Here is a 20,779-nt window from a genome sequence, read left to right as displayed (position 1 = left end):
GTTGTTCAATAAATATACAAATATGGAAGAAAGATGACATGATTTTAATGTCAGCTCTGAGATTTAGACTTTAAACTGATCTTGGTACAGGCTGTTCAGTGACTTTGGGTCTAACCCTGAAGAATCTGTAGACATGGATGACAGGTACTCTCAGGTATTCTCTGCAGCACAAACAACATGCAAAGTGACACGCAGCTTGTGCTGCTGAAACTTTACCCCTTGGCTTTTTTGCTGTTGTCAGTAACGTGAAACTCAACAGATGCACATGAAACCTGATTCTTTAAGCAGAGAATATATCTCTCTATTATACATCGCCATGAAGTCTTCATTGGTTGTTTTTATTTCTTACATTTAATTTGGTGTGTTTTTAAACAGAAGGTCACTGACTCATTTCCTTTAAATCCTCCACCCACGGGTTTACAGTAAGTATCATTTACCAGAAAGTCTCTTTCTGTTTCACTCTGGACTCTGCTGCTCTGTGGTATTCATGCTCCTGTTAAACATGGGATATTTTAAAATCCTTCTGTTTTGTTTTCTAATTTCTGCATTAACAGGTGAGTAACGTGTTTATATTTTTACTTCTACAAGTTCTCTATCTATCTATCTATCTATCTATCTATCTATCTATCTATCTATCTATCTATCTATCTATCTATCTATCTATCTATCTATCTATCTATCTATCTATCTATCTATCTATCTATCTATCTATCTATCTATCTATCTATCTATCTATCTATCTATCTATCTATCTATCTATCTATCTATCTATCTATCTATCTCTGGCAAGCCTGGGAGCTTGAGAGTTCTGCGCAATATCTTAGCTGTTCCTAGGACTGCGCTCTTCTGGACAGAGATCTCCGATGTTCTTCTGGGAACTGCTGGAGCCACTCGCCTAGCCTGGGTAGCTCCGATTACCACAGGGACCACTGTTACCTTCACCCTCCACATCCTCTCGAGCTCTTCTCTGAGCCCTCGGTATTTCATGAGCTTCTTGTGTTCCTTCTTCCTGATGTTGCTGTCATTGGGAACCGCTACATCGATCACTATGGCCGAAGTCCCACAGGATCTTAGCTCGGTCATTCTCCACCACCCTAGGGGGCAGTCTCCCATTTTGACCTTGGGACTTCCAGGCTGTATTCAGCACAGATGTTTCTGTATACTGTGCTGGACACTTGGTTATGTGGTTCCATGTATGTTTCATGTGGCCTTCTTGTAATCAATCCACAAAGTGCACACGTTGGTCAGCCTGGTTTTACAGTCTCGGGCAATGGCTCGGTCTACCAATAGCTGGTGTATGTGCCTCTGGTATTCTTGCCAATCCTGGTGCTGTCCAGCTCTTCATACTGGAGACGCTTTCTTGGATGTCTGCCACTGTGATGGTTACTGTTTAGGGAGGTTGCTGTGGTCTTCCCTCAGATCCTCTAGCCACTGAGCATTGCCGTTATGGGTTGCATCCTTCTCCCACATGTTCTTCCAGTATTGCTCTATCTCCAGCCTTGGTGGTGCTGTTCCCCTGCCACTGAGAGTCCACCATGGCTGGTTCTGTGGAGAACAGCTGGTTTATTCTCCTGAGTTGTTGCTTAGCAGTTTCCAAGGCCTCAGGTATGGACAGCTTCCTGTACTTCTTAGGCACCTTCTTCATCGCACCTTTCTGCAGCTCCAATGGTTGGCTAACCTCCCTTCATGCTACCTTGACCTTGGTCTCTAGTCTCCCCATGGAGGTACCGCTCCTTGTGGCTGTTCAACTTTTAGCCGAGCATCTCATTGATCACTGCTGCCATAGTATTTTTTAGCTTGTTAGTCTTGGTAATCGTGGCTGTATCGTCTGTAGTGCTGCATTCACATCATCTACTAGATTTTCTGAGGGTGTTTCACGTAGTCTTGGTAACCGGCTACTGAGGATCGAGGTTTCAAGCTTCGCCATGATTTGGTCTCTCAGGTGAGTTTCTCTCGCACTCAACACTTCTTCTTCTATTGAACTTGGGGCTTGGCACCCAGTCTTGGGTGGGTGTGATTATATCTCCCCCCGACCTGTCGTCCATGTGGGATATGGTCCTTAGTGCAGCGTTCAGTACTGCTGACCATAGTATTCTATTAGCGCGATTAGTGCACGCTGTAGATATTACAGGTACTGTGCTATCATATCTATGTAATAGACTCCAATTTGTAAATGTAAATGGAGAGTCAATTAAGGAGCTTGGAAAGAAAAGCGTCTGGACTTCTTTGAGTTGTTTGAAGACGTTTCACCTCTCATCCGAGAAGCTTCTTCAGTTCTAAGGGTCAATTGGTGGAGAGTCCCAGATTTAAACCCAGTGGGCGTTTCCCCCCAAACAGGGAAAAAGGACCCCCTGATGATCCTCTAACTAATCACATGAGCCAAGGTGTGAAAACGGGTGTGGGTCACAATCAGCCAGGGTTTCGGGGGAGCTCATTGTGAAACCTGGCCCCACCCTATCATGTGATTATGTGATTTCCTGAGGTCAGATGGCCCAGGATCCCCCCCCCCCCCCCCCCATCATATTCCTTTTCAAGATTTACTTTCTTTAATCACTACATATATCTACATATATTTATAGATACATATATATTTAGTCATCTTTTCTCTTTTACTACGTCTCTCTAATATTTTGGTCTTTTCTATTTTTCTCTTTATTTTTTTATTATTTTATTTTATTATATTTTCTCCTACTGTACCATGCTGCTGAGTGACTGCTGCTCGTCAAACACATTTCATTGCAATGTTGACCCTGTGTGTCCGAAAGTCTCCTTATATTTCAATTGCATCGCTATAAGTGCAGTGTTAATTTCTGCCGATAAGTTCCACTTTGTTCTTACTCTTTGCTGCGGTGATGACGTCACATGCTTTTACGACGCTCCTGCCGTATCACGAGTCCGAGGAGCACTAGCCATGTTTTTCTCCATGAGTGTGGGGGAATAGCGATCTCCAGCCGTGTGCGTTCCTGTGCAAATGTGCACATCCATCTTTTCATGGCCGACCAACCTGCTGCAATTGTTAATGGACACACAGGTTCACCAGTTGCTTCTTCATAAAGACGTCCAGAATCCACAGACATTAAAGTTCATGTTTGGAAAAGTGACACAAGGAGGGAGAAACAATAAGGAACTCTGTTAAGCCTGACAACAACAGCACCACAGCTTAGCAAGAAGGGAATGAATGCAGGAAGGTTCACAATTCATTACTCAAGCCAAGTTAAAAGAGATTTTGCATGAAGTAATAAGTGCATTTCTGCCAGAGGTTTCTTCCTGTTAAAAGGGAGTTTTTCCTTCCCACTGTTGCCAAAGTGCTGCTCATAGGGGGTCATATGATTGTTGGGCTCTTGTACGATCTACTGTACAATATAAAGCGCCTTGAGGCGACTGTTGTTGTGATTTGGTGTTATATGAATAAAATTGAATTGAATTGAATATGTGGAGCATGAGTGGACACTGGACACTCCAGGACTTTTCCTTCCTGTTGAGTTTGGCATCTTTGTAAAAGGTCTCTACAGATTAGCTTTTGGAGACTGTGATTGTGTTTCTCTATGTTAAATATAAATATGGATAAAATATGAAATATGCAATGTAATTTATTTTTGTTTGATTGCCTCATTCTGTCTGAGTGAATGTTTTATTGTGGTGTGAATGGGAGCAGCTGGTAAGCCTTATTAATTAATTACCTTCGGGATTAATAATTAATAAAAAGTGTTTTGAAATGAAATGATAAAAACAAGGGAAAAACACATTATTTTCATGTATTCAGCTCTTCAGCAGGATGTTCAGGGGAGAGTTGGAGATGACGTCACTCTCCAGTGTCAGATTTCAACAGAAGAAATAATCTCAGTGCTGAAGTGGAGCAGAGCTGACCTGAACACAGACGGCTACGTCTACTTTTACAGGAACAAACGCTCCTATGAAAATTACCAACATCCATCTTTTCATGGCCGAGTGAAGCTGAGGGACCCGGAGATGAAGGATGGAGATGTTTCTCTGATCCTGATGAATGTTACATTTAATGACACTGGGATGTATGAGTGTCACATAGCAGTGAGGAAATCTGGGAGAAGTAAAAGAGTTCACACAGAGATCAGTCACTTCATTAACCTCACAGTTACAGGTGAGTTTGTGGAGCTCATCAAATGTAAACTAAAAACTCCAGCTTTATGATCCAGTTAGAATCCTCTCCATCTGTGACTTCTGCTTTCTCTGCAGCTGAAAGACATGAAAGCGTGTCGGAGAAACAAGTGATGGAAAAAGGAGATGGAAACATGCATGATGCTGAAAGGGTCAGTGCTCTGACTCAGCAGGCCATTATTCCTGTTGTTGTTGTTGTTCTTGCTGTTGTTGTTGTTGTTGTTGCCATTGGTTTTGTGGTACACCGACGAACTTGTCAACATAAGAAGCAACGTCTAGTCAAACTTCCTACTGAGGACTCAGCTGAAGTGTAATGAAGCTGCTACAGAAATGCATAAGCTCTGTTGCTGAAAACTAAAGCACGCTGTTACAGCATGAACACATTTATTTTTATACAACTTTTAACAAATTATTAGATCATCATCATAAACCGAGAAAAAGCACCCAGCGTTACAAACTGCTTTAATACGGGCTCTTCAGTGAGTTCTTGACTGATATAATATATCTCCAAAAGTTGAATCTGTTCATCATAGCGTTTTTGTGGGAGAAAGGTCATTGAGACTGTATATTTTAGCCATGATAATTGTCCCGCATCTTCACAATGAAATGAAAACAGTTGTTTTATTATTATGTCACGATACAACCTGATGTTATAATATTTAGAGGGATTGTTGAAGCTCACTGTGAACTAAACTAAACATGAATTAAACAATGCAAACAAATGTGTACTGAATGATCCCACCCTGGGAAGTAAATAGGAATAGATAAGTTTGTAACATTGATGAAAGTCAAAACTTTAATATTTTTGTTTAATGCTGCTCAAAATTGTTAGTTCGGTTATAAGAGCTGTTGAATTTTCAGGTAACTGTTGTTTTCATATCAACACTAAGTTATTGTTTGAAAATATTAAAAAGTCATTCACACTGATGCTGGTTGCCAGATGTGGTGGAAGCTGCTCTGTGACAATGAATGTATTTATATTTGGCTTGAAAGATCTGTGAACGTTTGCATTGGTGATTTTGTCTGTCTTTAAATATACATACAAATATACTCATAAAACAGAGCAAACAAAGGAAAATTAAAAAAAGACAAGAAATAAGAAACGTTATGTACTTTGTGTACTATGCACTATGCCTAATTATAACATGTTATTGTTATTAACACACCTGTGTGTAACATATATTTATCATTAAAATGCTTTAAAAAAATAAGCTTTTTTTGACACATGGTGTGCAAAAAAAATAAATCAAGGAACATTATATTACATATGTCACATTTCCCAGTGCATCTCATCGGCTGTCCCCAACATGTGTCATGAAAGTATCGGGGAAACTTCACACAGTGAGAAGAAGAAACAGTTGGTATTTCCTGTTTCTCACCCTGTGATTTATCAGAAAACCATCACATTATAAATCACTTCTTAAAACATGCCCCTTTTCAGTGGCCACAGAGTGACAGCTGATTTTTAAATTGTTTTAAAGTCTTTTCACATAAATGATTTTGTATTTTTATTCTGTTGTTAACTTTGGTCAGCACTTGCTGTTTTAAAGAACTTTACTAATAAAGTTGGCTTGGTCTATCAAATATGTAAATTAGTTATTTACTCAGGAAGTCTGAGTAAATATTGTTTATATTCCAGCTACAGGCCAGTATTCAACACAGTCACAGATGTGCATCAGTCAGCTTTTTGTTGATATTTATTCCTGCTGGATTCTGAAGTCTGTCTTCACAGCCACATCTTTTCCTCTTTTGATCATTTTTTTCCCTTCTCTGCATTTAATACTTTAATAATCATGCCGTCACGGTTCCTGGGCCTTTGACACAGCATTTGGCGTTTCTGTTGTGGACTCCTTCATTCTTTTTGGACTTTGAGATGTGGCTTATTTTTTTTAATTTTTTTTTTTAGTTCAGTCTGTTTGTTCCCTTATGTGTTGTTCTGCTTCTAAGTTTCTCTTATTCCTGTTCTATTCTCACTTTCTGGTGTCTTGCATGCTTGAGTTTAATTCTACATGCCATGTCTCCTTATCCTGAGATTATTATCAACTGTGCTCCCACCTGTTTCCTTTTCCCTCATTACCTGTTGTGTGTATTTAAGCTTTTCAGCAGCCATTCAGCCTTTTTAAAGACAGGAATAATCGTTGGGACCATTGTGTGCAACACTCCGGGAGCCGTTCAGTATGGCTTCCACTTCACAGAAAACTGTATGATGCCCATCATCATCCCGGGTCTGCTGATTTAAAATGATGCGTTCACACAATCCACCAAAATGAGATTATTTTAACCTAATTTAAGTCTGACTCTGCTTCCCTCCACGCTCAAAAGCCAGCATAAAAACTTTGTACTCAAGTGAGTTTCCATCAGCACGTCTCACACAGGCAAAGATGACGAATGACAGCTGCTGTGATCTCCTTCTGTTTTTGCTTTAAATTGAAAATGCCTTCAGGTGCTTCCGCCTCGACTTTTGGCTGCATAGTTTGCATTAATCCCTAAGAGAGAACTGATGGTGCTGGCTGTTTTTCATGCACATGAAGCCCATGAAGAAAATCACAAATATTTTGACTTAACTGCATATTACCTGCATCTTTCCTTACAGCGTCCTAAAAGTGAAAATGATCCCTTCCTTTAACAGACTCTGTAAATGGATCGTATTCCTTTGCCACGGAGTGAAGGGTGTTAGAAACTGCAGGTTGCTGAGTCTTCCTTTCCAGGTGCACTGTGGCCGATGATGCAGTTATTTCAGTCTAAAAAACACAACCTACACACTCAGTCGTTGGTCCTGTTTCTCCATCTCGTGCTTCTCCATCAGAGCAGCTGTCCCAGTTTCCTCTGTAATGCGTGCAGATGCAAACTGCCTTTACATTCGATGCACCATCCACAGGAGAAATATCCTCACCCACCTCGATTTGACTTCCCTATTTGGTCCTTACATGTGTCCCTGTGTGTAACTGAGGAAGTAACAGCCCTTGAAGTTTCCAAATGTGTAACAACACAAACTACCAAAAAAGGGAATAAATGACTCTTACAACATGCAGTGAAACACAGAGGCTTCCCAGAGCTGTCTGTGGTTTCTGTCTACACATAGAAGACTCTGACACTTTGACTCATTGTCAGTTTCATTTCTTTTAAGTTTTATTGTGTTTTAGAAACTAACTGTGAAACATTTCAAACATAAATACAAAATACAAAGAACAAACACACAAGTCAGACCTTTATATGATTCAGAGACAGACTTAACTGACTGTGTCAAGAGATTTTTTTCTTATGAATTTAACTTCAAGGTAAAATTTGTTATTTCACGTTGACATTTTACAGAGAAAACCATGAACCAGGTCAGACTTCAATCTCTGAGTCAGTTGTTCATTAACTTTGACAAACTTCTCCTCATTGGACCACAGATGCAAATCTATTTCAATATTCAAATAGTCAAGCAGGGACTTGACACCTTTATACTAGTGTACTTATTAAATGTGCACTCGTGAGTGAAAGAGGTGTGAACTTCTCATCTTGTGCTTTTTGGTAAAGCTGCTCTGTTTCCTTTCAATCACCACTTTCCTCTCTCAGTTTCTACCCTGCTGTCATGGATGGCTTCTCTCAGCATGCTCCTGTCCCTGTGTTTGATTTCAGCATCTGCCGGTGAGTTAAACCAGAAAACAGATTATTTCTAATTGTAAGTAATGTTTAATCTGTATCATTCTGAGTAATTTGTTTAACACGTTAAAAGATAATTTGAGGGGTTTGTTTGGAGCAGCAAATGTTGCAGTCATATAGTCTAAAATATAACATTTTCTGTCTTCAAATCACTGTTTAATCACCTGTTTAATCACCTGTCACCTGTTAACAACAGCTAATAATGTTAGCTGTTGTTAACAGTCTCTGTTTTGAAGGTGTTTTGAGGATTTTTTTTTAAAGGAGTGGAGATATTTGATCAGGAAAAAGCCTCAAATTCAGCCCTTCTGGATAAGTGAGAAACAAGATTCAAGATTCTTTATTTGTCACATGCATAGTTATACAAGTACAACACGCAGTGAAATGTAACCTGACACGCTCCTCGACTGTGCAAAAAGGGAGAGAAGAACAACATTATATATTATATACATTAAGTGACTGAACAGACTGAAACATAGGACCTTAGATGACCATGACCAATTCTGAATATCTATACGACGTCTGAATTTGATATGAACTGTGACCTAACCTGGACGTCAATATGACGCTCAAAATTTTGACTTCACACTGGGTAATTTTTTTGGGGGGAGCCAGGTGCAGGGAATTTGAATGATTAATAGATCAAATATTTTTTTATTTATAAATAGCAACATCGTTATCAACATGATAAATATGATAATTTATAAACAAACACAATTTATTATGTGTTAGCCTATTGATTTATTCAGGTTTTTTCTTTCTTATTTTACACTTTTCTTTAACTGTTTTATTTATTTGGATTAATCTTAATTAAAACGGTAATTTATTAAAGTGTATTTAATCACACACACACACACACACACGATAAAGGAAACACATTTTATTCAACTTCAAGCCAAATATGACCAAAGAGGACAAGCTCTTTAAAGTGGATATATTCCAGTTGTAGCCACGCCTCTTTTGTGCCACGCCTCTTTTATGATTAAGAAATCAAACTTCTGAACATTATCGATTACTGGGTCTGAAATTTGTTTGGCTACACAAATAAAACTTCACAAATGTCACTTTTTATCTTTCATTAAAAACACTTTTTTGGGGGGTTTTTTCCTTGAGAAAATGACATTCTGGCCACGAGAAGGCGAGTTTGCAATGTAATGCAGGTTTACAGAAGCTGGACTTTGTTTGATTTTGACTATTTTGTACTGAGTGATACACAGATGATAGAAAACTTCACAAACTTCACTTCACTGAAAGATAAAAACTTCACAAATGTCACTTTTTATCTTTCATTTAAAATATTTCATTTTCTTATCATTGCCTAACATTATACCAGTATAATGTGAAGGGTATGATATGGCCTAGTTTCAATCAAATTTCCGATTAAAATTGATCAGAATTATAATATTTCTGACTGTTTGAGTCAAAATGATCCTGATTCAAATTGAATCGAAATGGGATTTAATCGATCTGGGACCTTGTGAATCGGAATCGAATCGATTCTAGAAATCAGTGACGATACCCAGTCCTAATTAGTATGAGGTTCAGAGGGCCTGGTGTACGAACTGAAGGCTCACTTAATTATTTAATCACTCACTCGAACTGATTTAAATGTGCTGGATGATGACGATGGTAATTTGTGATGGTGAAACTGGGAGACAAAATTTTTTGGGCATCTTCTTGTCAACACAACCCAAGCAAGTTTATCTCATGCTCACAAAAGTGACAGTAAAGTTTAATTTTATTTTTTTTGTTTTTAATGAAATGTGTTTCACACTCTGTTCAGGAGCTTTTATTCCTCTGTGTATTCTTATTCTGACAGATTCTAACAGGTCTGATGGTTTGATTCAGCCACAATTAACCAGGATCAGAGATAGACTCTTCACTGTGATTGGCTGTTGTAGAAGTGAACTGTTGTACTTTGACCTTTAACATCTCTGCTCTGTTGTTTCCTTTTTCAGACCAAGAAATCACAGCTGTATCTGGACAGAACGTCCCTCTGACATGTCGAGTTCCAAACAACAACGGTGAGACTGTAGAGTGGAGCAGAGCTGACCTGAGAGATAAATATGTCTTAGTGTTGAAAAACAAGAAGCCCAAAGAAGATGATCAGGATCCATCCTTTGAGAACCGGGTGGCTCTGCAGGACAAAGAGATGAAGGATGGAAATGTGTCTCTGATTCTGTACAATGTGACGGCTGCTGATAATGGAACATATGAGTGTCGTGTCTTAATGGAGGAAACACAATCATTGGATCTCATCTGCAGCATAACACTGAGTGTTGTTGATCCTCCAGGTGAGTGAGTAGAGTTGAGTGTGTGTGTGATCAGAGGTGAAGCTGCTTCCTGCTTGTTGATGTTTGTTTCTAAAGATGTTGTTGATGAGACTTTGTAGAAAGCAGCTGGTCTGAGTGATGTGATCAGAGTGCAGTAGATAATGTCTGACAGCAGTTTGAAGAGGAAATGGATTCTGTTCTGTTCTTCACTCATCACCTACCTGACAGCTGACACCTCACACCTGTTTCTCACCTGCAGATCAGACAGGAGGAGACACAGAGGATGGAGGATGGAGGGAAGGAGGATGGATCTGTTGGACTGATCGTTGGTTTGGTAGTTTCTGCTGTGCTTCTTGTTGCTGCTGTTGTTGGTGTTTTGATCTACAAAACACGTAAACAACAGAAGCAGGGTTCATACTAGCCTCCAGTTGAACTTCAGTCTGTTTGAAAGGTTTCAGTTTTTTCCAGCTGTTTCAGCTTCTCAGAGGTGACACTGAGCACTCAGGATAAAGACAGTTGTGGTTTTCTAATCATGAAACATGTGCAGAGTCAAATGTCACACATGTCATTAAGAATTGCCAAAAAAAGATCCATAATTATTTTTAAATGGTAAATGGCCTGTATTTATATAGCGCTTTACTAGTCCCTAAGGACCCCAAAGCGCTTTACATATCCAGTCACCCACCCATTCACACACTGGTGATGGCAAGCTACATTGTAGCCACAGCCACCCTGGGGCGCACTGACAGAGGCGAGGCTGCCGGACACTGGCGCCGCCGGACACTGGCGCCACCGGGCCCTCTGACCACCACCAGTAGGCAACAGGTGAAGTGTCTTGCCCAAGGACACAACGACCGAGACTGTCTAAGCCGGGGCTCGAACCGGCAACCTTCCAATTACAAGGCGAACTCCTAACTCTTGAGCCACGATCGCCCCCTGGATTTACATTTTCTTTTTCTTTGGTGTCAGATGTCGACAAACAATCCAGGAAACATTTAAACGTACATCATAGAGTCTCGACCTCCTGCTGAGCTAACATCTCTTTAACTTTTACTTTAACCTCCTGAGACTCAAACTCTTTCATGGCATTTTTAATTTCTCTTTGATATTTGGGCTGATTGGGACCTGATGAATGTGAAAACAAAGAATTACCAGATTTTTTTTTTAATCTGATTTTTGTTTCTAAGAAAAATGGGATCCACATATGAGGACATTCCTTTTAAATTTCATAGAACAGTGTCAGTATAACGTCCTCGTACGTGGATGTCAGGCCTTTGTAGAGTAAAATTCTGTATTTTGGTCTAGACGACCCAAAATGTGATGTCCACATGTGTGGACGTGTTACAGGCCCAGCTGTAGAGGGCGCAGCCAGATTATGATCCTGTAAAACAGGAGAGAGAGTGAACACAGGAACCACGCTGCTGTTCGCCTGGTCAGTCTTACCAGAACCACGAGCTCACAACTCAGTCCCCACAGCACTCTGCTGCCCTCTGCTGTCCAGAGTGAAATGACCTCCCCTGTAATACCAAACCTCATTATACCAGCAAAGTGAAACATGCACAATCGCCTCCATATATCACACCATTTAACTCACAGTTGTGACCACAGATTTGTGTGGATCACAGACACCAGGTCCTAGGAGGTTAATATCAAACTACCTGCTGCTTCTCTCATGTTTGTATCAGAGGAGCTTCTGATTATTACAGCTTTAAGCACTGAACACACTTCTTAACTTTGTTATTGTTCTTTAATATATATACTTTTAATGCACGTTACAATAGTAGATGATGAGGTTTCATGTTTATTTTTTTTAATGTAACTTTCTGACCTGTTGACTCAATTCAGCAGTTTTCAGGGACTTTCTGTTTCTCGTGTTTTTACTGTAAAAGTGCCTTCAGATGGTTGTTGTTTCCTGCTGCTTCATGAATAATTCTGCAGTGAAACTGAATCTGAGCTGGACCCAAACAAACCTCACTGAGCTGATGTGTAAACTGCAAGCAAGCAAGAATCAAACTGCATTAAAAACCTGACAGAAAACCTGCTCACTGACTTTCTCTCACTTTGACTCTGAAACTGTAACGAGAGACAACATTTAGACATTAACTGTCATTATATAACAAGTTTATACAGCTGTAGTCTCTTGATGCTAAGAACAGAAAACAAAAAATAAATAACTTGGTCATAAAAAGGTGTCGGTGTAACTGGCTCAACCAGGACTTTGCACGAGGGCTCAGACAGCTGTGTTCATGGTCGTACCTCAGTATTTACAGAGTCAGTGACCAATCTAGGACTGGTTCTATGTTCCCACCAGGAAAAGAAAACGACTCACGTTTTCCACCAGACATCTTTGTGAAACCCACAGAAGCACACGAGAAGATCAAGTGAGACCAAAGTTTATTGAACCTGCAGAGAAACCAGATCACTGCTGTGGAGACGACAGCACACTTAGAAATAACATAAATAACAGCAAAGTTACTGAAGACATGAAAACATGGATTACATCTGCAGACACACAATCTTGTTTTGATACATTTTAACTGCAGGATGAAAAATAAACTGATTAAATAACATCAAATTGCTCCATCTTAACAGGTTACTGGCACCAGAATATTTAGTGGAACTGGTGCTTGTGTCCCAGTCAGTGTGTACATCCTGAGATGCTGCAGCCACAAACCTGTTCACTGTTCCCAGCTCACACTTAAAGACGACTGAATGTTTGCTGTGAGGACTCCTCGATCCTGGGACGACCTGCCTGAAGAAATCTGGCTCGCCTCATCAGTGTCGTCTTTTAAATCCTTGTTAAAGACTAATATATAAACTTTAACTCATCTTATTCATCCAGCTGTTGGAAGTTATTCACTACATGACGCTTGAGTCTGTGTGGCTGTAGTTTGATTCATATTTTACTCTTTGCTCTTTCACTCATCGTCTCTGGGAAGCACTCGTAACGATGGTTTGAAAAGTGACACAAACTTAAAAATAAAATAAAGTTTGATTGTGAGCAACAGATTTATGGTGTTTGTACTAAAAGAAGAGCAGCTGTACCTCTCAGCTCTGACTGTTTTTCCTTCTCTTTGACTGACGTCTTCAGTTCTCACTGCTGAGCCGACTGCAGCTGCATCTGCACAATAAAACACACACACAGGACGTCAGTGCACGATTGACTTTACCCAGAATCCTCTGCAGGAGAAAATGGAAGGTACTCATGTTTAGCTGGACAGAGAAAAGTTACAGGAAGTCGTGATGTCGCTCTGATGTTGTTCAGTTTGTCTTGTACAACATTTTTCTGAAGTCTCATATAAAGACGTCGCTTCTCTGTTTTCTTAACAAAGTGGATTTTCTACAACAGTTTCAATGATAAGAAACAAAATGAATGACATTAGTTATGGAGCCTTTGGTAACATATTCAGAGAACAAGATGGAAAAACAATCAGTTACAGGAGCAAACATCATGCTGGCTTGAACACATATTTGTTGTTGAAGCTTCTCAGTATTTGAATCATGAAGATTTGTTAGTGTTTTTTAATGAGTTCATCTTTTAAACCATTTTAGCCTCGATTGTCCTGTTAAACACTATTTAAACTTCTGTCTCTATAATGCAACAGAGTCAAGTTTAGCCTCTCTGCTAACTTCAGGCTAAAAACACTGATGACCTCCAACGCTGCCCCTCAGCCTCCTGGTAGAGGCTCCTATGGACCCAGCAGGGTGACAACAACACCCCATCAAAGGGACAAAGACACTGAGCAGCCTGCAAAGAAGCCCACTCACTATAAACATCATGTAAGAAATAAGAACTACAATGGGATCATTGATGGAGCTGGACTGTTGTCAGAGTGCAGCTTAGAGGAGATTCTGAGTTTAGCAAAACCTCCTCATGGCTTAAAAAGTCTAACAAGTGTTAAGATTTCCTGTGAATATTACTGTGAACACTGAGACGCTCTCCTGTTTTCAGTGCAGCTCACTTTGTTATTGTTACTCATATAGAATTAAATAAAGTATTCCAATAAAAAGTGTAAATATAGACTTTAATTAGCCAGTTTGTTATGCTGCACCGAACAAACACACTACTCTCACATCTGGTGTGAGTGACGGCTGTGACGGGACACGAGCTCCAGCTCAACCTCTGACTTTACTGATGAACGAGTGAAAGTGAATTCCTTTGTTTAGTTTATTATTAGAATATGTTTGTTTGTTAGAAAGTGTTATAGATGCTATGTTATGTCCTACAGAGCAAATATTTCATATTCAGCCTTCATGAAGCGACCAGTTAAGTATTAAATCTTCTATAGCAATAATTCATCTTTGACGTTACATTATTTATATCATTTCAATGTATTCTTCATTTCACACATTTACATTGTTCTAAATATAATGTTTAAATAATTTTCATATTATTGAAGTCAGGATTATAACAGAAGGGTCACAATCATGGCTGCAGCAAATATGAAGACGAGGCTCAATCAATATCAAATACAAACAATATTTAAAGTGAGTTACTGACTCTTAAACTTGTAACTTTATTCAGTAAAAACTGTTTATTCTACCAGTGTTGTAATAAAATAAGTTGTACCATCAATAAATAAACAGCTGCTGAGGACTCGTTGGTGTAGCGAAGGACTAATGTCCTAAAGAGTAATATAGTACACACTCCTTCCTGAGACGACTGAAGGTCCTCTCATTTCCAACACTGTTGACTCTGTGTTGCACACTGCTCAAAATAAAGGGAACACAAAGATAAGAATCCCAGATCTGAATGAATGAAATATTCTCATTAAATACTTTAGATAGTTGAATGTGGTGACAACAAAATCACACAAAATGATGAGTGGAAATCCAATGTAGCAACCCATGGAGGTCTGGATTTGGAGTCACACTCAAAGAGGAAAAACACTCTACAGTAATGTCCTTACAACAAGTCAAAGTGAAGCTCGGCAGTGTGTGTGGCCTCCACATGTCTGTATGACCTACAACACCTGGACATGCTCCTGATGAGGTGGTGGATGGTCTCCTGATGGACCTCCTCTCAGACCTGGACTGAAGCATCTGCCAACTCCTGGACAGTCTGTGGTGCAGTTGGTGGACGGAGCGAGACATGACGTCCCAGATGTGCTGGGTTGATTCAGGTCTGGGGAACAGCTGGACCAGTCCACAGCATCAATGCCTTCGTCCTGCAGGAAATGCTGACACACTGCAGCCACATGAGGTTCAGCATTGTCTTGCATTAGGAGGAAACCAGAGCTGCCCGCACCAACATATGATCTCACAGGGAGGTCTAAGGATTTCATCTTAGTACCTAATGGCAGTCAGGCTACCTCTGATGAACACATGGAGGGCTGTGCAGCCCCCCCAAAGAAATGCCACCCCATACCATAACTGACCCACTGCCAAACCATCATGCTGGAGGATGTTGGAGGCAGCAGAAGGTTCTCCACGCTGTGTCCAGACTCTGTCACGTCTGTCACATGTGCTCAGTGTGATTCTGCTTTCATTGCCAGGGGCAAACTTGCCATCTCGGTGTTCTCTGGCAAATGCCAAACGTCCTGCACGGTGCTGGGCTGTAAACACAACCTCCACCTGTGGACGTCGGGCCCTCATGCCACCCTCATGGAGTCTGTTTCTGACCATTTGAGCAGACATGTGTACATTTGTGGCCTGCTGGAGGTCATTTTGCTCTGGCAGTGCTCTTCCTGTTCCTCCTTCCACAAAGGTGGAGGTAGCAGTCCTGCTGCTGGGTTGTTGCCCTCCTACGGCCTTCTGATGTTCCGGCCTGTCTCCTGGTAGCGCCTCCATGCTCTGGACACTACACTGACACACAGCAAACCTTCCTGCCACAGTTCACATTGATGTGATCCTGGATGAGCTGCACTACCTGAGCCACTTGTGTGGATTGTAGACTTCGTCTCAATCTATCACTAGAGTGAAATCACAGCCAGCATTGAAAAGTGACCAAAAGATGAGCCAGAAAGCATCAGCACAGAGAAGGTCTGTGGTCACCACCTGCAGAAACACTCCTTTATCGGGATGTCTTGCTAATAATTCCCACCTGTTGTCTAATCCAACAGTGTGTGGCATTGATTGTCAATCAGTGTTGCTTCCTAAGTGGACAGTTTGATTTCACAGAAGTGTGATTGGCTTGGAGTTACATTGTGTTGTGTAAGTTTTCCCTTTGTTTTTGGAGCAGTGCATTTATTCTGTGTACTATTGTATTTATGTATTATCATCCTTTTCTATCCTTACTAGGGCTGTGCGATATGACCAAAATCTCATATCCCGATATAAAACATCTGTAAGAGCCAAAGTCAATGTTTATGTTTTTCCTTTTTGTTTTGGTGGCACAGGTGTATAGCTTTACCTGCGTCTCAGGTGATGGTATGTGGGTGTGGTCACAGTCTATTTACCTGAGGTCGGTGTTCGCAGCAGGTGTGTTGGGTGAGTGGTTTGTGGGCAAACTTTTCTGTTGACCGTCATTTTTTGGCACACCAGTTAATCCATGCGCTAGTTGGAAATTGATTGAAAGCGCAAATGTTTGTTCTTGTTTTGTTCTTAAAATAAATGCGCAAAGTACAAGTTCGACTCATTGTGGATTATTGGAGGCGCGTCACAGGGACACAACCAACTCAGCCGGCCGCGGCTTTATTTACGGATGAAAGTCGCAACATTTAGTCAACAGAAAAACTCTTGTCTTTTATTGCACGCATCAAAACAATGAAGAGGATTTTTGGACATACGTTTTGGAGTCACGGAGATGTCAGATGAGTGGACGCAGTTCTCAAATGAGTAATTGGAAACGGCACCGTCACACTGGCATGGTGGAACGCAGCGCAACAGACACTTCAGAAGCGGTAGGACACGCGGATTCACTCTGTGTATTATTGGATGTTTTGAACACAGTTTGTAAGTGTCATCGCTTGTCCATTGGGGACATTGGTTTGATCTGCGTTGTGTGCGTGCGTGTGCTTGATTTGGCAAGCTGGAGGACTCTGCTCTGGTTTTGACAGCCTGTGACGCTGCTGCGCAATGGTTTACACGGAAGAAAAGTATTGGCTGTGATCTATCTGTGAAGCTGTGGAATATAATGTTGTTTTGATGCATGTGAAAAAGTGACGATGAGTGAAATAAAAGAAGCCGAACATGAACTGGAAGAAAAAAGATCTGCAAAACTGACGGCTAAAGCGCTTGCTTTTAAAATGGAAACTTTGCAGAAAGAGCGAAAAGCTCATGTTAACAAGATTAAAGGGTTAACTCGTGATATTAAAGAATTGATGAACAAGGATGACAATGCAAAAGCTGTGCTGCTTAACTTGGAAAAACTGAATGATTTGTATAAAAATGCCAAAGCTGTTCATGATGCATTCATTTTATTGATTCCTAAAGATGAACAAGATGCTCATATTGACTGGTTTGGACGCATAACAAAATGTAATGATGATTTTGTTGAAGATGTGAAACAGTGGCTTCTTGAAGCTGGAAGACCTTTTATGGAAAAAGACAATGAAGCTGAGAAAGTGCCTACTGCTGTTACTTTGGATGTGCCCGTTTCTGCTGAGACGGTTTTATCAAAGGAGACGGTTTCTTCCACAAATGATAAACATAACATCTTAACATCCCCAAAGCAGGTTAAAACAAATTCTGACATACAAGATGAAATACAGCCAGGTGACAGTGTTTCAAACGTAGGAAGCAAAAAGAGTAAAATCAGTTCTTCAAGCTCAAACTCCAGAGCATCAAGTACAACATCAGCACGAATAATGGCTGAAGCTGAAGCAGCTGCTCTGATGGTAAGGCAAAAAGTGCTTAAGGATAAACATGCCTTGGAGGAACATGAAGCACAGTTAAGGAGACAGCGGGAGCAACTGGAGCTGGAAACAAATATAGCTGCCACGGTTGCAAAAATGAAAGTACTGGGAGGCTCAAAAGGATCCAGTATTAAAAGTAAACTATCAAAAATATCAGATGGTATGGAGTCATATTTTGAAAAGGGACAGAAGGTAACTCAAGTGTTGAATACTAGTCCGGATACTCCTGTACATGAAAGGCAACATGTGCATATCTTTAGGGAGCATAATGTTGCAGACTCACAATCTCTCTTAACCACAGGCAGAGTTCCAATACAACCTCAGACTCTTTCTGAAGATCCCTTGACATATCAGTCAAACATTAGAAATTCACATGAAAATAAACATGTACCTTCTCAAATTTCTAGTCATGAAGAAGACTGTAACATCTTATCTGTCATGAGTAAGCAGAACGAACTCACTGCTTTATTAATCCAACAACATAGTCTTTCTTCATTGCCTAAAAAGGAGATCCCAGTTTTTGATGGAGATCCACTTCTGTACCAGACTTTTATTAAATCGTTTGAACACAACATTGAAAGCAGAAATAAAAACCCTGGAGATTGTCTTTATTATTTGGAACAACACACAAAGGGTCAACCAAGAGAACTTGTAAGAAGTTGCCTACACATGACTTCAGAAGCAGGATTCAGAAAGGCGAAGTGTTTATTACGGCAGCATTTTGGGAATGAACATAAACTTGCCACGGCTTACATGAGCAAAGCACTTGCTTGGTCTTCAATAAAAACAGAGGACACGAAAGCTCTTCAAGCTTACACAATATTCCTAAGAGGCTGTTGCAATGCTCTGGAAGATCTCAGTTATATGCAGGAGCTTGACATGCCTGCCAACATGTTAGCTATAACAAAGAAACTTCCCTACAGGCAAAGAGATAAGTGGAGAACTGCAGTCTGTGATTTCCATGAGAAGTGTAATCGACAAGCTACATTTAAGGATCTTGTGGAGTTTTTAGAAAAACAAGTTAAGATCGCATCTGACCCAGTGTTTGGGGACATCAAGGATATCTGCACGACAAACAGAGACACAAGAAAACTTAAGTCTCAAACTCACACAAGATTCAAAGAAAGTTCTTTTGCTACCTCTGTGATGGCATCTGAAAAAGAAAATAACAAAGTTAAGGAAAAGGAAAGAATAACACAAATGAGGAGTTGCTTGTTTTGCAAAGGTGAACATACCTTAGAAAATTGTCAAGAGCTGGAAAGAAAAACGCAAAAAGACAAAATCACTTTTCTAAAAGAGAATGGAGTCTGTTTCGGATGTCTTTCTAAAGGTCACATTAGTAGAGACTGCAAAAAGCGCCTCAGGTGCAAGACGTGTGGTTTAAAGCATCCTCAAATGTTACACATCTATCAAAAGACAATGAGTAAAGAACAAGAATCAAAGGAACAAACTCAAAATCGTGCCATAGTCTCTATTCAGACCAGTGCTCTTACTGGGGCCGGTAAAGATGAATTCAAACTTTCAATCGTGCCTGTGAAAGTTAAGGCCAAGAAAGGAAATGTAACATTGTACACCTATGCATTTCTTGACCCAGGCAGCACTGCATCATTTTGTACAGTAAAGCTGATGAATAAGCTGAAAATTCATGGAAGAAGATCCAACATTCTGTTGAGAACTATGGGACAAAATAAAGTTGTTGAAACGGATATTATTGCAGATTTAGAAGTTGCTGGACTAGACGGAAATGAGTTTTGTGATCTTCCCATTCTTTATACTCAGTTCACTATCCCTGTCCATAAAGGAAACATTCCTCACCACAACGATATACTCCGGTGGCCATATTTGAAGTCTGTACATCTGCCAGAAATTGACTCTGAAATTGATTTGCTAATTGGCTCGAATGTGCCAAAGGCTCTGGAACCACTGGATGTCATTAGAAGTGTTGGAGATGGACCGTATGCTGTTAAAACTGTCCTTGGCTGGACAGTGAACGGACCTTTGGGTGAGACTCAAACTGAAGTTCACAATCAGCCACAGATAAGTGTCAATAGAGTTTCAGTGGTGAAACTTGATGAGCTGTGGAATCAGCAGTTTAAAACTGATTTTCCAGAGTGTGCCAGAGATGAGAAAGAACCTTCTAAGGAAGACCAACAGTTTTTGGATAAAGTTTCCAATACTGCTAAGCTACATAATGGTCATTATTATATTGGACTCCCATTGAAAGACTTAAAGGTCTGCATGCCAGATAATAAAAGTGTCGCTGAACAACGCCTTCAGAATCTGAAGAAAAGACTTATGAAGAACGCTACTTTTCTGCAGGACTATAACAGCTTTATGTCAGATATGATCTCTGAAGGTTATGCAGAAAAGGTACCAGAAGACAACTTAGAATGGACAGATGGCAGGAAATGGTATTTGCCGCACCATGGTGTTCTGCATCCGCAAAAGAAAACCCTTAGAGTGGTGTTTGACTGTGGAGTCAAGTATCAAGGAGTGTCGCTAAATAGCAAGCTCTTACAAGGTCCAGACTTGACCAGCACGTTAATTGGAGTTCTGACAAGATTTCGTAAAGAACCTGTTGTCATTGCTGCAGACATTAAGGCCATGTTTCACCAGGTTAAAATACCAGAGGAGGATCGAGATATGTTGAGATTCCTTTGGTGGCCCAACGGAGATTACACTCAAGCCATGGTTGAATACAGGATGACAGTACATGTGTTTGGAGCAACTTCATCTCCAAGTTGTGCAAATTTTGCACTAAGGAAATGTGCTGAAGATCATAAACAACAGTTTAGCCTTCAAGCCGTGGATGCAATGTTGAACAACTTTTACGTCGACGATTGTCTCGTCTCAGCAGCCACAGAAGAGGATGCGATCGATCTTTATCATGAACTCTGTGCCATATGCTTGAAAGGAGGCTTTCCACTGAAC

The 20,779-nt window shown here is 40.4% G+C and overlaps 2 long non-coding RNA genes across 2 annotated transcripts in view; one reads left to right on the top strand and one right to left on the bottom strand.

The window, feature by feature from the left end:
* LOC112431480 (uncharacterized) overlaps positions 1 to 20,779 on the bottom strand; it is a 103,356-nt gene that overhangs the window by 55,406 nt on the left and 27,171 nt on the right. Inside the window, exon 3 of the long non-coding RNA XR_013096077.1 lies at positions 13,098 to 13,173. This is a non-coding gene — a long non-coding RNA (uncharacterized LOC112431480). The remainder of the gene's footprint in view (positions 1 to 13,097; positions 13,174 to 20,779) is intronic.
* On the top strand, positions 471 to 5,303 carry LOC112432810 (uncharacterized). The gene is made up of 3 exons (XR_013096087.1): positions 471 to 554; positions 3,764 to 4,117; positions 4,213 to 5,303. It is a non-coding gene; the product is annotated as an uncharacterized LOC112432810 (long non-coding RNA).

Source organism: Maylandia zebra, unplaced genomic scaffold (assembly GCF_041146795.1).
Source record: "Maylandia zebra isolate NMK-2024a unplaced genomic scaffold, Mzebra_GT3a scaffold02, whole genome shotgun sequence".
NCBI lineage: Eukaryota > Metazoa > Chordata > Actinopteri > Cichliformes > Cichlidae > Maylandia > Maylandia zebra.
Note: the sequence above shows the minus strand (reverse complement) of the source record. Positions and strands in the feature narration are given on the sequence as shown.